At 41.9% G+C, this 25,303-nt stretch overlaps 1 long non-coding RNA gene across 1 annotated transcript; it reads left to right on the forward strand.

The window, feature by feature from the left end:
* The first annotated feature begins 1,508 nt into the window (after positions 1 to 1,508).
* LOC133047090 (uncharacterized) lies at positions 1,509 to 25,029 on the forward strand. The gene is made up of 3 exons (XR_009690654.1): positions 1,509 to 1,563; positions 7,127 to 7,263; positions 24,815 to 25,029. It is a non-coding gene; the product is annotated as an uncharacterized LOC133047090 (long non-coding RNA).
* The last annotated feature ends 274 nt before the right edge of the window (positions 25,030 to 25,303 follow it).

A 25,303-nucleotide genomic window follows, 5' to 3' on the forward strand; every position in this document is an offset into this window, starting at 1 on the left:
CCGTACTTCTTTCTGGTTCCATGGACATGGTGATAGGAGAACAATTACAGCAGAGGGCCTCAATCTGAGGGATGATTGACCCCTCAATCTGAGGAGGAGCAGAGGGCCTCAATCTGAGGGAGGATTTTTCCCTTCCTTTCCTACTTAGGTCCTGTGATGTGCTCATTTCCCCACTGGAATTTTTTTTTTAACTTTTTATTTCATATTGGAGTATAGCTGATTAACAATGTTGTGATAGTTTCAGATTGACAGCAAAGGGATTCAGCCACACATATACCTGTATCCATTCTCCCCCAAATCCCCTCCTATGCAAGCTGCCACTTAACACCGAACAGAGTTCCCTGTGCTATACAGTGGGTCCTTGTTGGTTACCCATTTTAAATATAGCAGCGTGTCAGTTTGGGGTTGATAAGTCCCCACCGGAGTTTTAAATAAAGACTTCTTTGGCTCTCAGGACTGTAGGAGAAATCCCTTCCTCTCAGCTCTGACAAAATGTCATTCACAAATTGTGATGAGAACATCATCATGGTGCGGAGTTTCTAGTAGAAAGTACTTTCCTGTTTTGTGTTTGAGGAAAATGTGGGTATTGTGTTAATTAAATAGTTGATACCATTTTGAGGCCTTGTTAATAGATATTATTTATTGAAATATTAACATTTTATTCACTATATATTCAAATGAGTCATTGAACATATAACAAATCACATTTAAATATTTAAATTATATTCATGGGGAGAAGTATGTTTGGATCTCTAAGTAAAGAGCACTCTGAGTAATTGTTTTTTTGTTTTGTTTTTGAATAATTGTGTTTTCAAAAAACATTGGGAAGCATAAATTCATAGCATTTCAGAGATTGGAAAGCTCCTGGACATCCTTTAGCTTACTTTAAATTAAACAACCAACCAGGAACTTCCCTGGAGGTCCAGTGGTTTTAAGACTTTGGTTTTCAGTGCAGGGGGTGTGGATTCAATCCCTAATGAGGGAGCTAAGATCCTACATGCCTTATGGCCAAAAAAAGCCAAAACAAAAAGAACAGAAGACATGTTGTGACAAATTCAATAAAGGCTTTAAAAAGATACACATCAAAACAAAAACAAAAAAACTTTAAAAAAGAAAACCACCAACCAGAGAGTGTTTGAGGGGTACACTGGGGAATTTTTCTATCAAATCATAATATTCTAGACTCAACTCTGTAGATACATAGTATTGAATCATAAAAACATTTATACTTGGAATAATAGAGTCTAAAAGCTCTTATCCAGCATAAATACAATTTGCCAACATTTTCACTGACAGTCGAAAGTAACAGGATTCCAACTAACAGTTATTTCTTCATATTGTACTTTTGTAACTGTCTGATCTACCTTATTACAAACTCCGGCATTACCCTTTATTATCTAAATAAGTGCCTAAGTTTGACTCATGACAATGTCTCTTTCCCGGATCTGTTTTCATGCTCCTTGTGGCCACCCCTCAGTGACCACAACATCTCCCTAAAGCAGCTCTTTGGCTAACAAAGAGAAGCTTCAACACCAGGAAGAAGACATTCCTGTCTAATCAGAGGTAAAACTTTCTGTGAATTCTTTGATAGTTATAAATTCAACCATTCAATAGTTTATTTCTTTAAAAAAAGTTTTTTTTTTCTGAGACACATCCCAAATTCCAGGCACTGGATTAAATGCTGTGAAGAATCAGAGCCTAATGAGATACTGACCCTGGACTCATGGAGCCCATAGACTGGTGAGGGCAAGACATGTACGGTAGGTGCTGCAATATGGAGCAGAGGAAGCAGTAAAGAGAAATATAAGCCAGGTGCTTGGGGGAGTAGAGAGGAAAGTGTCATATCTGGGAATTATAAGGAAAAGCTTTGTCTAAATATGCAAAATCTGAACAGTCAAGACACTAGGTGCTAGACTTTTCCAGGAACAAGTTAATTTCCCTGCAGTAGCAAAGCCACAACCCAGCTGAGAATCAGTATCTAGGCATTCTGATTATAGGAAAGTTAACAATCATTGACAGAACACCACCCAGGGTGGGCCTGAGGACCTGGAGTGGGGACAGAAGTCAGAGTTAGAAAGAATGGGCCAAGGAGGGTCTACTTGGAGACCAAGCCAGCCAGCCCTAAGCCACTGGAAAAATAGTCAAACTACGCAGCTCTGAAAACACACATTCTCAGCTGCTCAAGAAGGCAGATTAGACTGGGCCGACTCTGGGAGATTAATCAGTTACAGGTGCACTTGGGCCTTTTAGGTGCATTTCAATCAGAGGAGTAACCTCACTTCACACAGCTGAGGTTGAGGGCTAGCAACTTGCCCTTTATTTTTACTGGGGCTAATGCTGTACCTGAACCCCATGCTCTCACATTTCTGCATGTGCCTGGGAGATGCCCAGATTGCTGTAGTGCCTAAACCTCAAATCTTTCGGATAACTTTGGGTGCCTCTGGGGACCAAGGCAAGGATGAGACCAGTGAGGCACCTAGGATGCAAAATATAAGGAGGCCCCCGCTCCTGGGTCACTCACACTGGCTTGCAGCTCCCTAAGACGAGTGAGGGCTTCCCTAAACCCGGCCTCTCCCCCAGAAGGCAGGGTTTGGAAAGGAGTGGCTTTCCAATTCCAGGAGGTGTAAGGGTTTCAACAATTCCATCGCAGGTAGACACTTAAAGAAAGAAAAGTATGGAGCAATGAAGGGCTTACCTGATGGCTCAGATGGTAAAAATCCTCCTGTAATGCAGGAGACCTGGGTTCAATCTCTGAGTCAGGAAGATCCTCTGGAGGAGGAAATGGCAATCCACTCCAGTAATTTTGCCTGGAGAACCCCATGGACAGAGGAGCCTAGTGGGCTAAAGTCCAGGGGGTTGAAAGAGTCGGACACGACTGAGTAACTAACATACACAGACACAAGGAGCCCGGCCAATTTCCCAAGGATCTGTGACCAAACATTCCCACTGACAGAGTCCCAGAGGCAAGCGTTTCCAAATGTCCAGTCTAAATAGGGCTTTCCCGATTTCTTTTCTCAAAGGAAAGATTGGATTCACCTTTTAACCTCCCTCTTCCCAAGAGCCCTCTTCATATGTCCCCAACTGAAAATGGATTTCACAGTCCCTTTCCCTTCTGTTCACTGAAAACAGAAATTCAAACTATATGCCACTGAGGAAAAAAAAGTTTCCATGTAGGATTTTTTTCTAATTCTGTTGTGGCTTAAGACTTGGTTGTAACACCTGAGTCCTGCTAAGGAGTGCCAGCTCTTGTGTTCAAACGCTGTTTTAGGATTAGTGCATATCTGTTACAATGCCCTCTGGCTCCTTCTCCTCAATGAGACTTGAAACTGGCAACCATTTTTTATAAACAGAGCGATAACCACAAAATATTCAACAAATTAAATATATGGCTTAACAACTACATAATCCAGAGAGAAAGCATAGACGTTATTATTTTCATAACATATCTAATCTTTTCTTCATTATCCAATTTGATTCAATATCATTTTTTTCAAAGAAAAATTAAGTTAGTATTATCATAAAATTGTGCCCATGTTTTCCTTTTTATTAAACTCTCTTTTTCTTGTAATATCTTTTAACTCACACTCAAGGGGAAAAAAAAATCTTATTTGGGAAAGAGAAAAAATAAGAGGAAGAAACGATTCTTGAGGCTGGAGAGATTTTTTTTTACTGGGTTGGCCAAAAAGTTCATTCGAGGTTTTTCCATAGGATGTTTGGGGAAACTGAATGAACTTTTTGGCCAACCCTATACATAGCCCCATGACTCCAAAAGAAATTGGTAGATTTTTTCTCAAAGAACAAGAAAAGAACCAAGTATGTTGCGTTTCGGGCTTCCCTGGTAAAGAATGGTAAAGAATCTGCCTGCCAGTGCAGGAGATGTGGGTTCGATCCCTGGGTCAGGAGGATTCCCCAGAGGAGGAAATGGCTTCCCACTCCAGTATTCTTGTCTGAGCAATCCCATGGACAGAGGAGCCTAGCAGGCTACTGTCCATGAAGTCACAGAAAGTTGGACAAGACCGAGCAACTAAACAGTAAGAACAAAGGTTGTGTTTCAAAAAAAAAAAAAAAAGAACAAAGGTTGTGTTTCAGAGTCACAAATACCCGGATATTAGAGGCTGAATTACACCAGAGCGCACCTTCCTGAACCTAGGGAGGCAGATGCACACACAAACCCGGCACAGCACAGCGGAGGGTGTCTCTCTACGGCAGGTCCCTTGTGCAGGGCTCCCAGGCACAGGTCACTTTCCTGTGACCTGCAGCCCAGCTGACTCAGCTAGATGCCTCCAGCAGCACAGAAATGCGGGCCTTTCCCTCAGTGATTCATCCCTGTGGTAATCAGGCAAAGTGTCGTGGAGAGTCTTTCATAAATTACTTCATCGCCGGTGATTTTAATTAAAGACCGTTGTAGACTGATGAGACTGGTAAAAAGGAATCTAAACGTATTAAGGATGTGTTAGACCATCTTACCCACGTGGGTGGAGGGAGACACGCAGACCTAAGTCACTTTGGCCATGAGAGGAGTTTGTAAGACTAAGGGCAAAAAGGAACTGCCCATGAGCACTTACCGGAGTTGATGAGGTTACTTCTCATGGAGGTACAGGTTGACAATTCTAATGCTACTATGCATGTATACTGGAATGGAATAGCTAGCTATTCCATTATATACTATATAATGTTATATATTCCGTTAACTATTATTCTGGTTAACGCAGAAGAATTCTAAATAATGTATTTGCCCTAAAGAAGGGGGAATGTAACTCCCCATTTCTCAAGTGTGGGCTGTGCATCGTGACTCCCTTCCAAAGAGAACAGTTTCCAAAGAGAAAAGTGGTGGGAGGAGAGTAACTTCAGGGGAGAAACCTGACAAACACTACTCCAGCCAGGTGATCAAGGTCAGCATCAATGGTCATGAATCAGATTGGCAGGATGTACCTTTGATATGATGTGATGACAATATACTTCACCTCTGTGATCTTGAAACTGGGAAGGGTTAATTTTGAATTTCATGCTGGATCTGCTTCTGTGGCTTTAATCCTTTTTTTTCTTTCTTTTTTTAAGGTGTTACATCCGTTATTTTTTTTTTCCATTTATTTTTGTTAGTTGGAGGCTAATTACTTTACAATATTGTAGTGGTTTTTGCCATACATTGACATGTGTCATTCATGGATTTACATGTATTCCCCATCCCGATCCCCACTCCCACCTCCCTCCCCACCCCATCCCTCTGGGTCTTCCCAGTGCACCAGCCCTGAGCACTTGTCTCATGCATCCAACCTGGGCTGGTGATCTGTTTCACCCTTGATAATATACATGTTTCGATGCTGTTCTCTCAAAACATCTCACCCTTGCCTTCTCCCACAGAGTCCATAAGTCTGTTCTGTACATCTGTGTCTCTTTTTCTGTTTTGCATATAGGCTTTAATCCTTATCTTGCCACTTTTGTTATTACAAGCATGCATAATGGCCTGCCTCCAGGGAGAAAACCTGACCCCGCCCACCTGTGAAGGACACTGACATTCTTGAATTCTTTGTGTGGCAAATGACCACACCACCCTGGCACCCCTCATCTGCAGCTTTCAGAAATTCACATTTGCAGAGGAGTGAATCACAGATAGATGTGACATCTTTGTTTGTTGATATGACAGGAGATACTCCATTTCATATCACCCATGAAATGACCGCAAGGAAGTGAAACTAACACATCCCCCTACATGAGGCTTGCCATTCTAGGAGACGTTCACTGGAATTAAATGGTCTTTTTACTTTGTTGCCTCACCTCCCCGCTTCCCCCCATCATCTCTAATCCAGAATCTGACATTCAGGCCCAGATAAGATGGTTATTTTGAGGCGCTAGCCTGCCGTCTTCTCCATCAACCGGCTCCAGAATAGAGGCACTTCCTAGTCCAAACACCTCGTCTTGAAGAAGGAATTCATAGGGCCTGGACTCCATCTTAGGCCTGTTCATGCTGATTGTGCTCGGCCACCTCTCCAATGGACTCTGAACACTGTGTTTAGTGTCTATGGAAACGACAACAGAAGGATAAGACCCCCTCCGGACAGGGGAATCTTGATGATCGTATCCAGGTTACTCCTCGCCTAAGAGAACACAGACATTAATCACCCCTTCCTCCAGACAGGCCATAAATTTTTCTGTACCTGTCAGAGTGTAACCTCGGGCTTTATTGATTATTGGCTAACTGTTTAATTGTCTGAGCACATGGCACATGAGTGATGGGGTTGTTGGGATTGTACTTACCCTTCCTTAGTTTATGTAAGTCTCAAGTAATTTGGGGTGGTGGGTTCGGACATGTACACATGGGGTATAAAAGATTTTCACAAATGCTGGTAGGGGTCCTTGGCTAAGAGAAGACTCTGCCTTGGGCCTGCCGGTGTAATAAACTGCACTCAACTATCTGCATTGTCCCTCTGAGTGAGTTTGTTTCCCGGTACGCGTGGCTACAACAGTCTCAGATTCATTGACTTATCGTGTGATGAGCAGAGGGAGCTTGGACTCAGTAACAATCTTTCTCCCCAAAAATCTATCTAAGAGAAAGATATTAGACAAACAAAGGGACATCCTACAATAAACCTGATCAGTACACCTCAAAACTATCAATATTATCAACGGCAAGTAAACTATGAGAAACTGCCAAAGCCAAGAAGGCCTAAAAAGACATGCCAACTAATATGGTGTCCTGGATGGGGTCTTAGATCAGAAAAAAGACACTATGTATAAAATAAGGAAATCTGAGTAAACTATGGACTTTAATAATGTATCAATATTTATTCATTAATTCTAACAAATATACAAATATATATATTCATTAATTCTAACTATAAATAACTGTATATAAAATATGGGTGGATGATGGCGTGCGTGCTCAGTTGTGCCTGACTCTGTGTGACCCCATAGACTGCATAGCACACCAAACTCCTCTGTCCATGGTGTTTTCCGGGGCAAGAATACTGGAGTGGTTTTCCATTCCCTCTTCCAGGGGATCTTCCAGTCCCAGGGATCGAACCCATGTCTCTTGTGTCTCCTGCATTGGCAGTTGGATTCTTTACCACTGACACCACTTGGGAAACCCATGCTCAACGGTAATAAATAAAAATAATCTGTTTTGCAGACAAGCGATTCCTGTGTGCTCGGAAGAGGAACCTCGTCTTAGAAGGCTTGACATACTTTGAAAAGATGGCCTTTAGAAGCAAGGTGAAGCTACAGTCAGTTGTGTGAGACATGGTCTGCAGGAGGAAAAACTGATGTGTGAGTAAGCCCAGTTGTGCTAAGAATTTTTTTGCTTCCTATTCTACATTCCATCCTTCTCTGCCCTCGGAGGCTGACCTCTATAGACTGCATCAAGGTTAACCCTTCCTCACCATCTGAGAACTGGTCTAGCCATGGAAGGTCCTGGCAGAAGACAGTGAGGGTAAGAAGATCACCTTTGGGCTGGGAATTGCCCCTGACTTTTGCCTGCTGACCCTGCATCCCTCCTTGGAAGACTACAGTTTGTTTCCTTTTGCTTCAGTTCTCTGAACTTGCATTCTCTCTCTTTCCCCAGTAACCCCTCAAATCCAGTAACCTTCTTGCACTTGCTGATTTTAGCATGGTTACTTAGCCTGAGTTTCCCTAAACGAAGAGACTGTGGTGAAGACTTGAGTGCACACAGTTTATTCGGAAAATTTCTCAGAGCACAGGAATGAGAGGCAGGGGGGTTGGAGAAGAAGTAAAAGCCTTAAGATGAGTTACTGAACTGGCCACAGCTCTCATTAAGTGGCACTCAATCTTTCGGTCTTCTGAGGAATCTTCTGGAATGCATTGCAGAACAGCCTGCTGGGGAAGATATAGGGTCCTGGGCTTCCAGCTACCCAATTAATTGTTGACCTGGAGCAAGAGGAGTCTCCTGGAGCCTCAGTCTTCTCCCCAGGAGCTGGGCATGATTGTGAGGCTTGAACAAATGACAGCTTACAGCCTCTATGCAGAGTGGCAGGTTTCCGTAAAAGTGAGTGAATCCCTCTCAGAGCTATCCCTCTATTAAGTTCCATTATGAGGCGCATTTTCTGTAATCACTTTGACCATACTTATTTACATATTTAATTTTTTGTATCTGGCTCATCTCCCTGACTTTATTGTAAAGTCAAAGCCAAATTTTACTGTCAGCATTATTTTTAAAAAGTTAATGATCTTTATCAAGCCATCCTGTGTGTCAGATAAGATCCTGAAGCACTTCATTTACATCGTCCCAACAGTGACCCACTGAGATAGGATATTAACCCCACTGTAGGAACTAGAAAGCAGAGCTTACTTCAGGCAACTAGTGAGGAGTGGGCACCACAGTCCGCAGGAAGTCTGTCTCAATTCTAGCTTCTACTCTCGTAAACGCAGGGCTTCCCTCCCACTGCCAGGCATACAGTAGGAACTCCACAGTCATCTTTGAAAATTATAAGTAGGTCTGATCTATGAGATACCATGCAACACATAAATATGCCTGTTAAAGATAGAACTTACTTGAGAAAGACTTGTATCAAAATCAAATAAAATTTATATCATGATTACTCAGAAATAGGTTCTTTTCTTCCCTTTCTCTAATAAACCTTCTCCAATTCAGCTTATCCTCACTGCTCTACCCAACCTGCACTTATCAAAATCTCTCAAGACCTCCAAGTAACTATATTCAGGGTCATTGCTCAGTCAGCCCTCTTCCTTCTTGATTTCTCTGTAGCACTGGACCCAGTGGATTAGCGCTTCCTTGAAACACTTTCTAGAACCACAGCTCTAAAAGCCAAATCTCCTCCATTCTCTCCAGATGGTTCCTTTGCTGACTCCCCCTCCTCTCTACCTGTGAAGTTTGTGGTTTATATGCCCCTGGACTCAAGCTTCTTCTGTATCTATCCCTTAGATAATCTTGTTCAATGTCATGGTTTTAAATACCATGCAATCCCTTCTGCTATCACATGACATAACATTCCTAAAAAATTCACTGTGTCCTACAGAATCACACAATGACAACCTCAGGGCTTGTATAAAAGGTGTGATTGGGACACAACACTCAAAAATGTCAGCAGGAACATGTAAAGAAAAAGAGATAGAACCTTGGAAAAAACATAATCCCATTCCACATATTTTGAATGGATAAGAAATGCAAAAATGCTAAAATTAATGTTACCTTATCTTGACAAAGACCAGAAAGGTAGCATTTGTGAGTTAAGTGTGATATGGTGGAATGAGAGTTGTCTGAAATCAGTCAGGGCACTTGTAACAACAGATGGGTATGTCTCATAACACCTGTTCTAGTTAGGTAGGTATTTGAGATGTGTGCTTGTGAGCATTTTGAGTTTTCTGGGACGGTTAGTTTCAGCTGGGTGCATTCATTTTAGTGTTTCTTCCAGAATAAATCATACATAAGCAATTGTGAAATTCACATTATGTTTAAAATGTTCCCTAATGTATTGACTTGTGTTAGGCCTGCAAAGATGCTATATACTAATAAGTTCATATACACATTTGGGCTTAGGATTTCAACATATGTTTCTGAGGGATACAATTCAGCCCACGACACAAAGTTTACTCCAGATTTTTTGGAAGTCTCAAAAAAAACTTTTTTAATCTTTTATTGATAGCTACCCACAGTAAGAAGTATATTCTGCATTGTGTCCCAGCACACACACACACACACACACACACACACACACACACACAATTGGAGCAGAAGTTTCACAGAACTCACTTTGTGTCATTCAATCTGATATCATCTATTCTACTTTATTTCATTAGAAAGAAAATATGCTAGTCATGGCCCACTAATTAATTTTATGACTCACTTATGAGTTGTAATCTACATTTTGAAAAGCACCATTCTAGAATGAGGACAAAAACTCTTGTTCTTATAATTAGTTAGATCCCAAGAGATTGTTCCTAAGTCTGTTTAACTGTAGAAAGCATGTGAGCATTGATGATTGCATTGCATGGGACACATATCAGTTTACTTTGTGATAGATTTTTATTCTTCAGAATCCTTTTTCTTAAGATTTCTCCCATTTGCATTTGCAGAAGATTTTGTCCCCACTTGGCAATTAGTTGTTTTTTCCTCACACTGTGGGCAGTTTTTAGCCCTTAGAATTCTTCTTACCCTCAGCTCCATCCCTTCACAAATTTCATCAGGTTAGTAGTGCTTATGAGTGCCACATACCAGACATGAACTCGGGAATGGGCAGAAAGCTAAGGCCTGATGGCAGAGACTAAATGACTATTTGACTTTCACTGTCTGTCATACAGATTTGAAAGCCAAGGTCTGTATCCTCAGCCTCCACATGCTCTTGTGGTCTTTGGCGGGCTTGCCCTCACTCCTCTCACAGACCCTTGGCCCAGAGGGCTGGAGTTAAGAAGGTTGAACAATGCTGGTGGGTGGCAGGTGCCAGCTCCTGGCCCCAGTGCTGCTCCTCACTTTGGCCCCAGAAGCTACATTACACCAGTCAAGGCCCTGCAACCACTCTGCTTAAATGAGGAAAATTCCTCCATTGCATCCCTGCCCCAAACTCACAGGGTAATCCCAAAGAAATACAACTCTGTGCTCTCAATGGCTCAGATATTTTGTGGGAGATCAATATCCTATTTGTGCTAATTCTGCAGAAGATATTGTAGGTCAGCAAGCCTAAATGATGTGCTCGGTTACAAATTGATTGTAAGCTGAAATCCAAACTCTCATTCTTGGTTTTCCTGTGTGTTTCCTCATAAGCCTTTCTTTTTTCATAATTCTCTCAGCATTTCTCCAAGCAGCTCCTCACAACACAACCCCCACCAGCTGCTCTACCACCATATTTCACATTCCAGATTCACAGTGAAGAATCTGAGCTTAGATCTCTCTGGCAAAGCCATGAGAACTAGAATTCTCCTTCAAGACAAAAATTCTCACTTTTTCATGCTTTATAAAATTAGGCTGCATAAAATTTGATTTGTCTAAACAATGTGGTTTGCTTTATGTCCCCACACAAAAAGAAAAAAAAATTATGGTTAAATTGATGGTGTTTTCTAAAATCTGTGCCATCTTAAAATTAAACACGTATATGAGTATCTCTAAAGTGTCTACACTGAAAATGGAGTCGAAAAACCTGAAATTATGAGCATTTTTAGAAGTTTTCTAACATTTCAAGAATTAACAGTAGTAGCAATTCTTATAGTAACTACTGTCTTACAGACAGAGGAGCCTGGCAGGCTACAGTTCATGGCGTTGCAAAGAGTCGGACATGACTGAGGGATTAACACACTATCATATTTTAGACGGGTTTGTAGACTTTTCTTTTATGATTAATACTTCCATCAAGACTGCATGACTATGAACCTCTCTCTCTCACCTTCTTTCTGCTTTTCCTCGTTTTTACTTTTCCATTGCACATTCCACATAATTCTACATAAAGGTTGCTGACCACTCAGCCTTCTGACCCAAGGTAAGTATCTTCAGGGGTCAGAAAGTATGCAAATCCCTTTATCCAGGCTGCAGCTAATGCTTCATGGAAACTGGCTCCTGCTGGGGGAACAGGAGAAGTTAAGGGGGTTCCCTAGAATTTGCACCCCTGAGTGTGCCATTCAATTCTTTTGGAAATCCCCTCTGAGCAAAGTATTTAGCTTCAAAAACAAAAGTTTTTCTTCTGCAGTGATACAAAACCTTGACTTTTCAGAACTGAAAGGAACCTCACTGACCCAAGGGAAAAAAACAATGGTGAGACAATAAGTAATCCAAGTCCAATGTAAACAGAGGTAGAAAAATATTTTCTATTATAGAAATAACAGACCTTTAAGGGTAAGCAGAGATGAAGACTAAACACAAGGAATTTGCTGTTGTTGTTCAGTCGCTCAGTGGTGTCTGACTCTTTGTGACCCCATGGACTGCAGCATGCCAGGCTTCCCTGTCTTTCACCATCTTTCCGGAGCTTGCTCAAACTCATGTCCATTGAGACAGTGATGCCATCCAACCATCTAATCCTCTGTCATCCCCTTCTCCTCTTGCCGTCAATCTTTCCCAGCATCAGGGTCTTTTCCAGTGAGTTAGCTTTTCACATCAGGTGGCCAAAGTATTGGAGTTTCAGCTTCAGCATCAGTCCTTCTTATGAATATTCAGGGTTGATTTCCTTAGGATGGACTGGTTTGATCTCTTGCAATCCAAGGGACTCTCAAGAGTCTTCTCCAACACCACAGTTCAAAAGCATCAGTTCTTCAGCACTTGGCATAAGAAATAGGAGATGTTTTTAAAGAGAAAAATACTCGGCAAGCTTTCCTCAGCCGGCTTACATTGGACAATTTATTTCTGACCTGTAAAGTTATCCGTTTGACTCAAGAGGGGAGTTTTCTATTAATAAGTTTAAAAATAATCAGATAATAGCATAAATTCATTATCCATTAAAATATTATCAGTGTTTATTCCTGTTATTGTCCTGCTATGTGACTTCTATGTGATATGGCATTCAGGGCTAGACTCAGTAATTTATTAAGCTGCTATATTTGTTCAACTGTAAGTAACAGAGAACCTAGGTACTGTGGGTAGCACAAATACGAGTTTACGTATTCTTACATAACAGGAAGTTACTAGGGTGGTTGCTATAGCTGTTTCAGTAACTTAATAATGGCAGGGTCAATGTCTTTGTGATTCCCTAGCCTAGCCTTCTACTCATGGTTACAGGATGACTGCTGAAATTTCAGCAATCAGGTCTGAACCCCCAAATAAGGGGGAGACATATGTCTTTTTGAATGATGTTAGCAAAGTTTCCCCAAAATTCCCAACAGATTTTACTTATATCTCATTGGCAAGAACTGTCACTTGGCCATTCCAAGGAAGTATGCACTTTCTGAGCAGAGATAACAAAGTAAGAAAAGACTTAGAAATGGATGATGCATCAACCAACCCATAACATTTGACAGAGCTTTTATCTGGATATTTCTGATACCTGATAATATGCAAACAATCCTGAAAATAAATAGCTTTGATAGTTTTGAGAAATCTGGAAATTCCAATGTCACCTAGTCCCTTGTTTTCCCTGAAGATGAGAAATCAAGTGTTGGGGTAGATGGAATAATAGACCCGCAATTCTGTCCATATCCTAATCCCCAAAACTAATGATCTTGAGATGGAGAGATGGGAAGATTATCGTGGATTATTTGGGTGGGCCCAATGTAAGGACAAGGTTCCTTAGAAGAGGGAAGCCAAAATGTCATAGTCACAGAAAGAGCTGCAATTTTGGAAGGAGTGGGAGATTTGACAATGCTACACTCTCCTGATTTTGAAAATTTCTAAGGAAGAGTTCATGTGCCAACAAATGCAGGTCTGTAGAAGCTAGAAAAGACAAAGAGGTGGATTCTTTCCTGAACCTCCTGAGGAAAGCAGCCCTGTGCTCTTTTCAGCCACTGCATTTGTGGTAATTTTTTATAGCAGCAGTAGAAAACTAATGCAATAACCCAGATCAAATTAGCATGGAAGCTTCAAATTGCTCTTGGAAAGTGAAAATGAATGTCTTTTATGAGTATGGCTACAAGCCTCAGAATTATCTCGTATAAGCAGACAGAATTGTGGCAGTCATTAAATTGCTAACACTTACTGACTTCTTGGGCTTCCCTGTTGGTTCAGATGGTAAAGAATTTGCCTGCAATGCAGGAGACCTGGGTTCAGTCCCTGGGTTGGAAAGATTCCATGGAGAAGAGAATGGCTACCTACTCCAGAATTCTTGCCTGGAGAATTCCATGGACAGAGGAGCCTGGCAGGCTACAGTCCATGGGGTCACAAAGAGTCAGATACGACTGAGCAACTTTCACTTTTCATTTAATCCTTACTAGGTGCCTAGAAAACACAGAGTACCTCATAGGCTTTTACTTTGATCCACACAAAAACCCACAATTGGGGTACACATGAATAGTTTCTTCCTTTTTTCTCAACAGAGATGAATAGACTGCTAGGGGCAAGAGGCATGGGAGCTAGAGAGTGGAGCACAGTGGCACAGCTTGGCCAGGCTCCTTAGAAGTAGGTGGTTGCTCCATCCATGACGAGGAACCCATGAGATCATGGAGAACATAAAGGCTCCTTAAGGGGGCCCTTCTCACTCTTTTCACCAACACTGGGAAGAAGAACGTGACACCAGGACCAGAATTCTAACTAAACCACTTGGCAGCACATTGAACTGCGCAGAAGCCCTTGCTGCTTGTCCTGCCCTCCATCAGTAGCCCAAGGCTGAGTTAACAGGGGAAAATGCGTTGATTTAAGACAATCTGAGTAATTTCTTAATAATTTTAGAGAAAAATGCCACTGCTATTAGAACAGTGATGCTTGAATCTTGACAAGGTTAAATTAAAAAATGCATGGTTTGGATGGTTCTGGTACAAACGTGTTTCAGTTAACAGGGCACGTGGAAAACAAGGATTGCTTGTAATAAGTTCCGAAAGAGTGAAAATGAAATAGTCCAGAAAATTACGTCTCAAGGATTCAGATACTAAAAATGTATTAGATGCTACTGACTTGGAATCTGTATCTATCAAAGGCAATTATTACAATAGTACTCTGAAAATTCTGAGCAGATGCCTATAATGAAGAGCAACTCTTTAATACCTGATATTTTCAAGGAAAACATCAAACTTTTCATTTATTATGAACTAATATGGCAACCCACTCCAGTACTATTGCCTGGAAAATCCCATGGATGGAGGAGCCTGGTAGGCTATAGTCCATGGGGTCGCAAAGAGTCTGACATGACTGAGCAACTTCACTTTCACTTTTCACTTTCAATATGATGTTTAGTCAAAAGTATTCCAAAACACAGGGAAATGTAAGTTTTTTAAAAAGTGGTTGGTACAATTATGAGTAAGAAAAGCTCAAGAATACCAAAAACATAAAGGTTTGCCAAGTACAAACACCAACATCAACATGAGGGCTTAAGGGCAAGAAATTTTGATATTATCAGCACAAACAAGATCTCAAGGGGGCATTTAATTCCATTGGTTAGCCTGCTTTGCTCTCTTTTGTTTTGGGGGCAAAAAAAGAAAACAAACAAAAGTATCTCTTTCCAAAGACCTTCTGTTTTTCTGTGTTTAACCTGGATTTAGGACCAGTTCAAAATTCTGTGAAGTCATGTCCAAACAGGCTCAACAGGAGCTGCTGTTGTGTCCCTGAGGGAGACATCATCAGGTTGGTCTTGGGAACCTGAAGAGAGAAAAAAAAAAAAATGTGTGTCTCATCCTCAGGGAACAGAAGGGGATACACAGCCAAGGAAATGACGTGACATGTTACAGTTCAAATAGTCAATTTGACTTTCTGTCAGGTAGGCAGTTTCCATGACCTGGGAATGACTATCTGAGATCTTTGCGTTTGGGACTGTTTTTACATCATCATCCTTTGTCCTAACGGATGACAGGCCTGCCTGTTGCTTCCTGTGTACGTCAGGGTGTCCGCGAGGAATGAGGCATAGCCGGCCACCTCATCCCAGTTTCCTCTCCATTCCACGTCCTAGTCAGGCCGTGACCATGGCTTCCAGGACTGGCTGCTATTTCGGGGGATACCTCAGACCTAGCACAGTGGGAGGATTCGAGTTCAAACAAGAGGTCTTCCACTTCACAGTCTTGTCTGTCATTATCAACTCATCACCTGCATTGCGTGACTTCTAATTGTGCTTTGCACGCACTTGAAGGATCCCTACTGCCTTTTCTAGAATATTCCAGTGGCACTTTCAAAATTTTTAGAATATTCCAGTGGCAACCAATTTTTTAAAATATATATATAACTCAGTGCAAGAATTTTAGGTGTGATTTAGAGGATTAATGGCTCTAAACAGAACAAAACAAGTTGGGAACAATCACCACTCAACCACCAATACTGACTAACATAATCTGTGTGTGCATGTAAAAACTGTTCCTACCTCTTTCTTTTCGTCAGCCTTCAACATAGTCACAGGTTTGTAGGGATAACTGGATACTACCCTGATGACAACCTTCTGAAAACGCTCAAGGCACAGTTTTTGTATGTTCTGGTTAACAGACCTTGATATTGGGGAGTGAAGGGTATCACCTTCAACTACGATGCTGATATCTTACAGCTGAAACACCTGCTCTACTCAACATCATCTCCGGAGCTTGGTTCAGCATTTCCACAAATAGACATTGCAAAAGTAAATGGATTTGCTGCCAGTAAATTTGAAAACATGATTGCAATTTGGAGTCCAATCTATTAACAGTTCTCATCACATTTCTTTGTCCCATCTTTAGTGAGACATAATGGATAGATGACATGTAAGTTTAGGTATACAGGAGGATGATTTGACACAGGTATATACACAGAATGATTACCCTAATAAAGTTAATTAACACATCCATCATTTCACATTATTACATTTTTGTGTGTGTGGTGAAACATTTAAGATCTCTCTTAGTAAATTTCAGCCATATGATACAGTGTTGTCAACTATAGCCATCATACCGATATTAGATTCCCAGAACTTACTCATCTTAAAAGTGGAAGTTTGTCCCTTTGACCGAAACCCCCCTTTCTCTTCCCTAACCCCACCAGATCCTGGCAACCACCATTCTGCTTTCTGTTTCTCTGAGTTTGTCAACACACATTTTTCTGTGATCCAACTCTTGAGAGCTACATGACATACTAAATTTCCATATGCTTTTGCCAGCATCCTACTATCTCACAATAAGCATAAAATGTGAGATTTAGGAAGATGCAGCTCAAGTCAAGACCTTTGTATGTATAGAATGTTCCCTTTAACAGATACCGGTCAGAATCCCATTGTGTACAATTCAGAAGATCCTATTGCTTTTCATTTGCTCCTTTCAGATGAGATAAATGGGAAATATTATTGATCACTGGCCCTGAGTTTGGTGGAAGAGCTATTATGGCACTTGTGGTTTCCTGGGTAGAGAAGCAACACTCGGAGAATTTCCTTGCATTCTTTGTAGCTCCCTAGGTATGACCTGGAGTAACAGGAAAATTTGGCCTTGGAGTACAAAATGAAACAGGGCAAAGGCTAACGGAGTTTCTCCAAGAGAATGCACTGGTCATAGCAAACACCCTCTTCCAAAAACAAAAGAGAAGACTCTACACATGGACATCACCAGATGGCCAATACCAAAATCAGGTTGATTATATTCTTTGCAGCCAAAGATGGAGAAGCTCTATACAGTCAGCAAAAACAAGACTGGGAGCTGACTGTGGCTCAGACCATGAACTCCTTATTGCCAAATTCAGACTTAAATTGAAGAAAGTAGGGAAAACCACTAGACCATTCAGGTATGACCAAAATCAAAGCCCTTACAATTATACCATGAAAGTGACAAATAGATTCAAGAGATTAGATCTGATAGACAGAGCGCCTGAAGAACTATGGACGGAGGTTCGTGACATTGTACAGGAGGCAGGGATCAAGAGCATCCCCAAAAAAAAGAAATGCCAAAATGCAAAATGGTTGTCTGAGGAGGCCTTAAAAATAGCTGAGAAAAAAAGAGAGGTGAAAAGCAAAGGAGAAAAGGAAAGATATACCCCTTTGAATGCAGAGTTCCAGAGAGTAGCAAGGAGAGATAAGAAAGCCTTCCTCAGCGATCAATGCAAAGAAATAGAGGAAAACAATAGAAGGGAAAAGACTAGAGATCTCGTCAAGAAAATTAGAGATACCAAGGGAACATTACATGCAAAGATGGGCACAATAAAGGACAGAAATGGTATGGACCTAACAGAAGCAGAAGATATTAAGAAGAGGTGGGAACAACACACAGAAGAACTATACAGAAAAGATCTTCATGACCCAGATAATCACGAAGGTGTCATCACTCACCTAGAGCCACACATCCTGGAATGCAAAGTCAACTGGGCCTTAGGAAGCATCACTACAAACAAAGCTAGTGGAGGTGATGGAATTCCAGTTGAGCTATTTCAAATCCTAAAAGATGATGCTGTGAAAGTGCTACACTCAACACGCCAGCAAATTTGGACAACTCAGCAGTGGCCACAGGACTGGAAAAGGTCAGTTTTCATCCCAATACCAAAGAAAGGCAATGCCAAAGAATGCTCAAACTACTGCACAATTGCACTCATCTCACACACTAGCAAAGTAATGGTCAGAATTCTCCAAGTCAGGCTTCAAGAGTACATGAACCGTGAACTTCCAGATGTCTAAGCTGGTTTTAGAAAAGGCAGAGGAACCAGAGATCAAATTGCCAACATCCATTGGATCAACAAAAAAGCAAGAGATTTCCAGAAAAACATCTACTTCTGCTTTATTGACTACCCCAAAACCATTGACTCTGCAGATCACAACTAACTGTGGAAAATTCTTAAAGAGACAGAAATACCAGACCACCTGACCTGCCTCCTGAGAAAACTGTATGCAGCTCAAAAAGCAGCAGTTAAAACTGGGCATGGAACAACAGACTGGTTCCAAATCAGGAAAGCCCAGCGTTTCTCATGATGTAGTCTGCATATCAGTGAAATAAGCAGGGTGACAATATACAGCCTTGACATACTCCTTTCCCGATTTGGAACCAGCCTATTGTTCCATGTCCAGTTCTGTTGCTTCCTGACCTGCATACAGATTTCTCAGGAGGCAGGTCAGGTGGTCTGCTGTTTCTGTCTCTAAGAATTTCCCACAGTTCGTTGTGATCCACACAGTCAAAGGCGTTGGGGTAGTCAATAAAGAAGAAGCAGGTGTTTTTCTGGAACTCCTTTGCTTTTTCGATGATCCAGCAGATGTTGGCAATTTGATCTCTGGTTCCTCTGCCTTTTCTAAAACCAGCTTGGACATCTGGAAGTTCACGGTTCATGTACTCTTGAAGCCTGACTTGGAGAATTCTGACCATTACTTTGCTAGTGTGTGAGATGAGTGCAATTGTGCAGTAGTTTGAGCATTCTTTGGCATTGCCTTTCTTTGGTATTGGGATGAAAACTGACCTTTTCCAGTCCTGTGGCCACTGCTGAGTTGTCCAAATTTGCTGGCGTGTTGAGTGTAGCACTTTCACAGCATCATCTTTTAGGATTTGAAATAGCTCAACTGGAATTCCATCACCTCCACTAGCTTTGTTTGTAGTGATGCTTCCTAAGGCCCAGTTGACTTTGCATTCCAGGATGTGTGGCTCTAGGTGAGTGATGACACCTTCGTGATTATCTGGGTCATGAAGATCTTTTCTGTATAGTTCTTCTGTGTGTTGTTCCCACCTCTTCTTAATATCTTCTGCTTCTGTTAGGTCCATACCATTTCTGTCCTTTATTGTGCCCATCTTTGCATGTAATGTTCCCTTGGTATCTCTAATTTTCTTGACGAGATCTCTAGTCTTTTCCCTTCTATTGTTTTCCTCTATTTCTTTGCATTGATCGCTGAGGAAGGCTTTCTTATCTCTCCTTGCTACTCTCTGGAACTCTGCATTCAAAGGGGTATATCTTTCCTTTTCTCCTTTGCTTTTCACCTCTCTTTTTTTCTCAGCTATTTTTAAGGCCTCCTCAGACAACCATTTTGCATTTTGGCATTTCTTTTTTTTGGGGATGCTCTTGATCCCTGCCTCCTGTACAATGTCACGAACCTCCGTCCATAGTTCTTCAGGCGCTCTGTCTATCAGATCTAATCTCTTGAATCTATTTGTCACTTTCACGGTATAATTGTAAGGGCTTTGATTTTGGTCATACCTGAATGGTCTAGTGGTTTTCCCTACTTTCTTCAATTTAAGTCTGAATTTGGCAATAAGGAGTTCATGGTCTGAGCCACAGTCAGCTCCCAGTCTTGTTTTTGCTGACTGTATAGAGCTTCTCCATCTTTGGCTGCAAAGAATATAATCAACCTGATTTTGGTATTGGCCATCTGGTGATGTCCATGTGTAGAGTCTTCTCTTTTGTTTTTGGAAGAGGGTGTTTGCTATGACCAGTGCATTCTCTGTTAGCCTTTGCCCTGATTCATTCAAGGCCAAATTTGCCTGTTACTTCAAGGCCTGTACTCCAAGGCCAAATTTGCCTGTTACTCCAGGTTTCTCTTGACTTCCTACTTTTGCATTCCATCCCCTATAATGAAAAGGATATCTTTTTTGGGTGTTAGTTCTAGAAGGTTTTGTAGGTCTTCATAGAACAATTCAACTTCAGCTTCTTCAGCATTAAGACTGGTTGGGGCCCAGTCTTGGATTATTGTGATATTGAATGGCTTGCCTTGGAAACGAACAGAGATCTCTCTGTCGTTTTTGAGATTGCATCCAAGTACTGCATTTTGGACTCTTTGGTTGACTACAAGGGCTACTCCTTTTCTTTTAAGGGCTTCTTGCCCACAGTGGTAGATAATGGTCATCTGAGTTAAATTCACCCATTCCAGTCCATTTTTTTCTGATTCCTAAAATGTCGATGGTCTCTTCTACCATCTCCTGTTTGACCACTTTCAACTTATCTTGATTCATGGACCTAACATTCCAGGTTCCTATGCAATATTGTTCTTTACAGTATCAGACTTTATTTCCATCACCAGTCACATCCACAACTAGGCATTATTTTTGCTTTGACTCCATCTTTTCATTCTTTCTGGAGTTATTTCTCCACTGTTCTCCAGTAGCATATTGGGCATCTACTGGCTGGGGGAGTTCATCTTTCTGTGTCATATCTTTTTGCCTTTTCATACTGTTCATGGGGTTCTCAAGGCAAGAATACTGAAGTGGTTTGCCATTCCCTTCTCCAACGGACCATGTTTTGTCAGAACTCTCCACCATGGCCCATCCATCTTGGGTGGCCCTACATGGCATGGCTCATAGTTTCACCGAGTTAGACAACAGCTGTGGTCCATGTGATCAGTTTGATTAGTTTTCTGTGATTATGATTTCCATTCTGTCTGCTCTCTGATGAATAAGGATAAGAGGCTTAAGGAAGCTTCCTATTGGGAGAGACTGCCTGAGGGGGAAACTGGGTCTTGTTCTGATAGGTGGGGCTATGCTCAGTAAATCTTTAATCCAGTTTTTTTGACTGGCAGGGCTGTGTTCCCTCCCTGTTGTTTGGCCAAGCTATGGTGAAGATAATGAAGATAATGGCAACCTCCTTCTAAGGGGCACTGCTGCACTCATGGTCCCCGACCCTGCAGCAGGCCACTGCGAACCCATGCCTCCACTGGAGACTCCTGGACACTCATGGGCAAATCTGGGTCAGTCTCTTGTGGGGTCACTACTCCTTGCTCCGGGGTCCTGGTGCACACAAAGTTTTGTTTGTGCCCTCCAAGAGTCTATTTCCCCAATCCTATGTAAGTTCTGGCAGCTCTATGGTGGGTTTAATGGCAACCTCCTCCAAGAGGGCTTATGGCATACCCAAGTCTGCTGCACCCAGAGCTCCTGCCCCTGCAGCAGGCCACTGCTGACCCATACCTCCAGAAGAGACACTCAAACACTCAAAGGTAGGTCTGGCTCGGTCTCTGTGGGGTATCCTGGTGAACACAAGGTTTTGTTTGAGCCCTCTGAGTGTCTCTGGTGGGTATGAGGTTTGATTCTAAACATGATTTCACCCCTCCTACCATCTTGCTGGGGCTTCTCCTTGCCCTTGGACATAGGATATCTTTTTTTGGTGGGATCCGACATTCTCCTGTTGATGGTCGTTCAGCAGTGAGTTGTAATTTCGGAGTTTTTGAAGGAAAAGATGAGCACATGTCCTTATACTCAGCCATCTTGAGAGGAAAGACCCTCCTGAAATCACTGGTGATAATAGTGCTTGGAGAGAAATTTCCTAAGATAATAAAGCTAAGATGTATTAAACACTTGGGCTTCCCCAGTGACTAAGCAGTGAAGAATCCACCTGCAATGCAGGAGACATGGGTTCAATCCCTGGATCAGGAAAATCCCCTGGAGGAGGGCATGGCAACCCACTCCAGTGTTCTTGCCTAGAGAATCCCACGGACAGAGAAGCCTGGAGGGCTAGAGTCCATAGGGTCACAAAGAGTCAGATGTGACCAAAGCAACTGAGCTCGCACACACATTAAACACTTAGGTGGCAATATCCTAAGCTCTTTACACATGTTAATTTTCTGCATCCTCACAATTCCATGAACAAGTACTATTATAAAGTTGCAGAAGAGGAACAGAGAGGTGGGACCACCTGCCAACAAAGTAAAGAGGAACCTGGATCAGAAGGGATGACTCCCAGGAGCTGATCTGGACCACTGATGTAGGATGGGTACTTAAAAAATAGAGAACAGTACAGTTGCAGACACTGAAAGAGGTCTCCATTTATCAGAAAAAAGTGCAATATTTAAGGAAAGACCTAAGGCTATTGAGTGTAGCAAATAGGAGTTAACTGCAGTGATGAAGAAACTGTGAAAGAGCAATTGTCTTGTCCATAAGATAGGACTATGTAACATGGAGCTCTTTAGCAGCGAGCAGGACCCATCTGACACCTCAGCACCCAGTTTCTGGGGATATATCATGAAAGCCCAACACGGACTCTGGCACTGAAACAGTTCTGGGTTATTAAGATTATGATTCCAAATAATTCCAACTTGTGGGGGTTTCTGCCACACCACCAAGCAATTCTCCAACACCAGTTGGGTGTCCTAGAATTCAATGCCATTCTGACACTATCTACATGGAGATAGCATCAGATCCCCCAAGGTTGAGGGCTCAGGCCTACAAGACTTGCATCACACCCCAACCCCACCACCACCACCAAAAAAAAAAGACAAACAAACAATACTTCAGATGTCAATTTTGACTGGGTATAGATTGGAGGTTCCATTAACACCTTCCTTCATGTCAATTAATTTACTTGAGCAGCTCACATTATTCACGGAAACATACTCACTAGATTACCAGCTTATCATCAAAGGATGTAACTCAGAACTAACTAGATGGCAGAGATGCACAGGATGAGGTATGAGTAAAGGTCAGGGAACTTCAATGCCCTCTCCAAGCACACCAGCCTCCCCAAATCCCTACACCATCAGGGAAGGTTCTAAACCCCATCTTTTTAGGTTTTATGGAGGCTTCATTACATAAGCATGATTGATTAAATCCTTGCCCATGGGTATTAGTACCAGGCTCCTCTGTCTGTGGAGTTCTCCAGTCAAGAATACTGGAGTGGGTGGCCATTCCCTTCTCCAGGAGATCTTCCCAACCTAGGAATCAAACCTGAGTCTCCTGCATTGCAGGCAGGTTCTTTACCGTCTGAACCACCCCCTGGTGGCCATTTGAACTCAATTTCTAACTCCTTTCCTCTCTCTGGAGGGTCAGGGGGTGTGTGGGACAGAATGTTCCAAGCCTCTAATTACACAGCAGATTCTTCCTGGCAACCAGCTCCCACCCTTAGGTGTTTTCCAGAAGCCACCTTATTAACTTCACAAAGGATAACTTTTACCTCCCTCATCATTTAGGAAATTCCAAGGGTTTTAGGAGTTCTGTTTCAGAAACAGGATCAAAGACCAAATATCTATCTCCTATTATAAATCACATTATCATAGTTGTCTAGCAGCTACCAGAAGAGGAATTTGAGAACTGGAAGCAACAGAAACCAAGCCATCAAAACTATAGTATCAGATGAGGAATGCTCTAGGGAGGAAGTGGGAGGTTAGGTTATCCAGTGGAACAGGAGGTCAAGATCCTCATCTCCGGCTTGCTCCTGGCCACTTAGAACCCCGGTGGGCCTGTTTCTACCCTTCTTGGCCCACTGTGGTCAGGTGGCCCAGCTCTCAGTCAGGGAGGAAGGAAGCAGCAGGCCAAGGCTGTCAGGAAACCTGACACCTAAAAACTTCCCATGTACCCTCAAGGCTAACAGGGAAGGACTGAAGACTCCAGAAGCAGTTTAGAAGCTCGGTCTTAAATCAGCACTAATTCTTGCTCTTTCAAATCAGGGGGAAATACATTTGGAGCTCAAGAAACCACAAAATCTTACAACCTATGTTTTAACATGGAAAATTAAAGAACAACCAAATTCTCATGAAATACCAACAGAATTGTGAAGCAGAATTTGATCACGTAGTATCAGTTCAGTTCAGTCGTGTCCTACTCTTTGCGACCCCATGAATCGCAGCACACTAGGCCTCCCTGTCCATCACCAACTCCCGGACTTTACTCAAACTCATGCCCATCAAGTTGGTGATGCCATCCAACCATCTCATCCTCTGTCGTCCCCTTCTCCTCCTGCCCCCAATCCCTCCCAGCATCAGGGTCTTTTCCAATGAGTCAACTCTTCGCATGAAGTGGCCAAAGCATTGGAGTTTCAGCTTCAGCATCAGTCCTTCCAATGAACATCCAGGACTGATCTCCTTTAGGATGGACTGGTTGGATCTCCTTGCAGTCCACGGGACTCTCAAGAGCCTTCTCCAACACCACAGTTCAAAAGCATCAATTCTTCGGTGCTCAGCTTTCTTCACAGTCCAACTCTCACATCCATACATGACCACTGGAAAAACCATAGCCTTGACTAGACGGACCTTTGTTGGCAAAGTAATGTCTCTGCTTTTTAATATGCTATCTAGGTAGTCATCACAAATCATGTTTTCAAAGGAATGTTTACTGTTCCAGGGAAATGCTCATAAAAAAGTATGGCAAAAAGCAGCCTAACATATCACAATGTGCTCTGAAATTTTCCTGGGGGAAATTATATTTATGCTCAGTATTGAAATGATTCTGAAAAATATAGCTTTGTTTTACATAATAAATAAATAAATTCATACTATATTGATAGTACTGTTATACTGTCAGAACAGTCAAGATTTATGAAATGTAAAAATGTTCTTACTTTTATTACACTATCATAAAACTTATTTTTTTAAAAGCGTGTCACCTGAAATGTCTAGAAATATTGAAAATAACTTAATCAGGACAGTATTTACCTTGTTTATATTAGCTTTTCAGAAGCTTCAGGAGACATGGTTTTGATCCCTGGGTCAGGAAGATTCCCTGGAGGAGGAAATGGCTATCCACTCAAGTATTCTTGCCTGGGAAATCCCATCGACAGAAGGAGCCTGACGGGCTACAGTCCATAGGGTCACAAAGAGTTGGACGTGACTGAATACGCACACATGCGTGTTAACTTTTCAGCAACTGGTTTCTTTTTCTCCTTTTGGAACTAAATAAAAATTATAAAACTTAAAATTACTACATAGAAATTATAATTATTCACATAAACTTTTCCACAGACCAGATTAATACACAGTGATCATCTGATACATATGAACAAAAGGAGTTAGTTATTTTTGTTAGACTGTTATCTGATCTAACTACCTTGAGGAAAAAAAAGAATCCCTCTTTGTGCATAGTTTAATTGTTTGAAACAGTTCTGAGTGGTGCAGACTTTCTGTTAGAATAGACTGAAGAAGAACTGAGTATGAGTAGA

The sequence above is a fragment of the Dama dama genome, chromosome 26, assembly GCF_033118175.1.
Source record: "Dama dama isolate Ldn47 chromosome 26, ASM3311817v1, whole genome shotgun sequence".
NCBI classification, from domain to species: domain Eukaryota; kingdom Metazoa; phylum Chordata; class Mammalia; order Artiodactyla; family Cervidae; genus Dama; species Dama dama.